Source organism: Myotis davidii, unplaced genomic scaffold, assembly GCF_000327345.1.
Source record: "Myotis davidii unplaced genomic scaffold, ASM32734v1 scaffold1637, whole genome shotgun sequence".
NCBI classification, from domain to species: domain Eukaryota; kingdom Metazoa; phylum Chordata; class Mammalia; order Chiroptera; family Vespertilionidae; genus Myotis; species Myotis davidii.
This window is the reverse complement of record NW_006288267.1, coordinates 291621-296085: the sequence shown is the minus strand read 5'-3', so window position 1 is coordinate 296085 and position 4465 is coordinate 291621. Positions and strand designations below refer to the sequence as shown.

Below are 4465 nucleotides of genomic sequence, written 5' to 3'. Positions count from 1 at the left end.
GGGCCCCCCCCTGCCCGCATCCCAGCCTGTCCCCTCCCCCAGCACACATGTGTGAGACAGGTGTGTGTGTGCGTGCGCGCGTGTGTGCGCGAGGGGTGGGGGCGGGGGCGGAGCGGGGGGTCCCCGCATTGGTGCTTGCCCCAATGAGGTCTATTTAACAGGGATGCTGGAGATTTCGTCTAGAGGGCAGATGGGAAAGTGATCGACTCCATTTTAAATAAATTCCTCCTAGACCAGAAAATGTCCTCAGGCCTCTATGGGAAGAGCTGCACAGTAATTCAGAGAGCAAGTTCACAGTCTGTGCTTGCCGGCTCCTCTCTGTCCCCCCTACACCTCTCCTCCCCCTCCTCCTTCTTCCTGTCTCTCTCTATCTCACTCTCTCCACACAGCAATGGGGCAGACTTTTATTTAAAAGGCTATTGCTCAAATAGCTCAGTAGATAGAAATGCAGTACTATCTCAGGGTTGTATACATAAGCACAGGAGCTGAAGGCCAGATCACACCGGGATATTTAATACTCTGCTGCTGGAGTAACCTCATGGGCGTGTCTGGACCATACTCCCAACACACACACACACACACACACACACACACACACACACACACACTGCTCTTTGCCTGGCAACAGAACATGAAACATATGCTTGTTACTGAACTTGAGCAATATCACCACAGGGCACAACTGGATGGGCTTCTTCACTATCTGCCTGGCCCAGTTTAAAAGATGTTTGTAGCCCTAGTTTGTACACATTTCATAGGTATCTTGAACAATAAACCATCTATTGTCCCATTATTTTTTAAATGGCAGTTCTTGGAGTGCAAACAAGGCATTAAGATAGTCTCAGATGAAGATACATTAAGGAGTACTCCTGAAAGTTAAGCAAACCTACTTCTTTTTTACTGAAACAGTAGCATCAAGTAGAATGTCTATTGTGAAGAATAGTTTCATTTGCTTCCCCATGAGGCCAACTTTTTCTGAATTGATATAATTTTAAAACTAAGATGATAAAAAATAAAACATACACCTAAAGATACTATAAAACTTGAAATAATGTCAAGTTAAACTCCCTCCCCCCCCACACACACATAATTATGGAATGGAATAGTTCTGATCCGCCCTCCCCCGCAAAAAAGGACACTGTAACAGGGTCTGAGGGAAAAATAAACCAGAACTCTGAATATTCATAGCACTACACAGACTTGTTAGCACAGAATACCACACAAGAATGTGTCACACAGAAATATCGTGAGAGTAACTAGCTGGGGACTTACACTTTCAGCAACTGAGCTCCTAGGTAAAAAAATATGTTAAAAGCTTGTAATATCAACAAGGCCCCCTTACCTCAAAAAGGAGTAAAGACTGCATGTGTGGGTCTATTACAGACACGATATTGACTGCATGCATGGGTCTATTACAGACACGACATTCAGCAGATAAAAATAATACCCTCCACAGTCCCTCAATTGGGGCAAAACCCAGTTTTCACCGCTAAACCTGTGAAAGATTAAGTGAGTGAAACAAACTCACCTGTAACTATGGCATCTCCTACATTTGAATGACAAGTACGTCCAACCTGATGCTGTATGTTTAAACATTGAGAATGGAAACAAAAGGCAAAATTGTGATCCTTAAAATGTGAAGACAAAACCCCAACACATGATTTAAAGGCAAGTAGGTGTGATTCTGATCATTATTATTATATCCGACATAATCCACAGAAAGAAAGGCATCTTCATTTTGTTCGGTACTAAGGCTTGATGTTGTTCTAGGTAAAAGTGATAATTCAATGAAGGTGTCACACATGCAACTGAAAGAGCTGGGTTGTCTAGGCCCTTCTGGTTTCAAATGAATTTATTTAACAACCATCTTCCTTGACTAGCTTTTCTCCTGTGTCAAACAAATCTATGTACAGGACCAGTTTAAATCCCTTCTCCCTTTCAAACACTGGATATAGCATCCAGGAACTTCTACTACAATGCAAAGTGCCTTAAGAAAGAGAAGGGTTCTGTACTGTCACTGACATAACTAATCTGAGGAGGCTGAGATGCAATTAACGCTGATGGGAGCCAGGCAGTGGTAGTTGGTTTCTCAAGTTTCTCCGACAACTGCATGATCAGTTTATGGAGGGGTTTGCAGAAAATCAAACAAGTGGTGGCAGGAGATGGCACCATCAGAGTGGACAAAGCCCCCATCTGTATCCAGGAGTGAACATTGGCAAAGTTTGGCAGGGAAACCTTGAGGAGTTGGTTAACCTTGGCATTTTTTTATTTTTATATTTTGCCTCGAAGAGTTGGGCTTATCACCTGTAAGTAACAACCCCAATATAATGATTTTGTCCTGTGGCTGCCTTGTGTTGGTAAGTTGTAGGATTCCACCTGCTACTTCTGCTATATTTTCATGGTTCCTACCCAGACAACAAAGGCCAGGTTTAATATTCTCCAGTTCTCCACACTTTAGCTTCCACAAAACATGTATCTCCTCCAATTCCAAAATTCAGTGCCTGGAGTGGGGGGAAAAGCTCTCGCCCTGTGTCATATCGCTGCATTAACTGCAGCATGGAGTCCCCCACAAACAGCACATCAAGCTCTTTGTCTTCACAGTCCAGGACAAATCCGTTGTGCTAAGTCATCCATCTGTCATCTCCTGCCTGTGGGATGGCTGCTGGGTGTGAGTCTCCTTGACTCATCCCACACTCAGGCAGAGGCTCCCCCAGTCCAGGGATCCCCACTCCGGGGCTGGGTGCCATAGCTTTTAACTCTTAACATCCATTTTGAGGATTCTCTTGCAATCTCGTGAAGCACAGAGAAGAAAGTGCTTTGAATAGAATTATCAATATTATATGAAAGGGAAGGTCAAGAAGACCTTAATCACTGAAAAGATGGTGGACACCTTCCACCTCCACCTCCACCCTCATGTTTAATGAAAAATTAAACAGAAGTAAGAGTATCACAAGCAAAAGAAAATCCAACAAAGTCTAATTTTTCCCGTGGTTATAACTTTTACGCTTTAAAAACATGTATTTTTTTAATGGATTGCTCAGGCTTTGCTGATGCCTGAAGCAATGCTTAATCTGCCTACTAGATAACCCAGCTTTCAATCTCCTGTTGACTTCTCTTGAAGACCCAGGATATCTGACTATACTTTCAATCAACTGCTGTTCGCTCAGGCAAATCATAAAGTTTTAAAATTATGCCAACTGATGATGGTGGGTGGGGAGAGAGTTTATGATGACAAACGATGTCTTGGATAATTTCTTTACAAGTGCAGGAAGCCTTTGAAAGGTGAAGATGTAACACAAACTATGGGTCAGAGAAGGCAGTTCTACAGATGGTTTACACAGAAATGACTGCAGTAAGCAGCTTTCTGAAGATGGATTGTGATTTGAAAAGAACACTTATTAGTGATAGTTCCCCAAGCTCAGATCACAGATCGTGCAGAATCACCAAGGAGTGCTTGTTAAACCCACACGTTCTCCAAGTCTACAGAGTAAGGCTCTCTGGGGGATGCACCTGGACACTGCAGCTTTTACAAGTTTCCCAGGAAATTTTTAAACACATTGGAGCCCTAGAGCAGTGGTTTTTAGACCATTTTTTTTAAGGTCACAGGCTCTTAATCTTGGGCAGGGGCACATTGTCTTTAAGAAACTGTTGTAAGTTGTAGACCCTCTCCTCAAAAAATAAAGCATGCAATAAGTTAAAAAATTTTAATTGAACTTATTGGGGGTAACAGTGGTTAATAAAACTATATAGGTTTCAGGGGTACAATTCTATAAAACATCATCTAAGTATGCAATCATTTTTTAAAGTGTGTCTTTGTGCACATGTATTTCTAAACGTAATTTTCAGGGAATTCAGAAACTCCTCTAACATTCAAGTATGGGTTCCTACATCAAGAACTCTTTAAGCTGTTGTGCAATATATTGGACTACATCAATGAAATGTGATGCAACCATATAAAAACATCCCTTAGCTGCATTATATACAGACATGGAGGATCCCACTGCTGGTTATGCCAGCCTCAGACTGCTCATGTGTGAAATGGAATCATAATCTATGTCATGGATTGATAAAATAAGATTATATATGTCAAGGAGCTTTTTAAATTCCAAAAGTGTGTTGGTTATTACTATCCCTCAGCTTTTCTTCGTCCCATGACTGAAGAAGGTCATGGCTTATTTAGGTTTGCATTGCCTTGGCAGTTTTGAAAATGTGTACTATGAAATTTCAACCTATCTCTGTTCTGATCAGTCTTTTAAGAAAAAAGACTAACACTTGTTCATTCATTCAAAAAGCTCAAAGGCTAAGTGTAGAGCATGGGAAGAGGGATACGTTTGGGGCAAGTGTTAAATGTATGGGCTATGGAGTTGGACTACCTAGGTTCAAAACAGGACTTTTAAAAAAAGTAAGTATAGTGGGGTGACCTTGGTTAATAAAATTATATAGGTTTCTAGTGTACAATTCTATG

The 4465-nt window shown here is 41.6% G+C and overlaps 1 protein-coding gene and 1 pseudogene across 1 annotated transcript in view; both read right to left on the bottom strand.

Moving 5' to 3' along the window:
• LOC102766057 (cyclin-dependent kinase 4 inhibitor B-like) overlaps positions 1-4465 on the bottom strand; it is a 28375-nt gene that overhangs the window by 7071 nt on the left and 16839 nt on the right. The gene's annotated exons all lie outside the window — the stretch shown is intronic.
• LOC102765781 lies at positions 2047-2687 on the bottom strand (annotated as a pseudogene).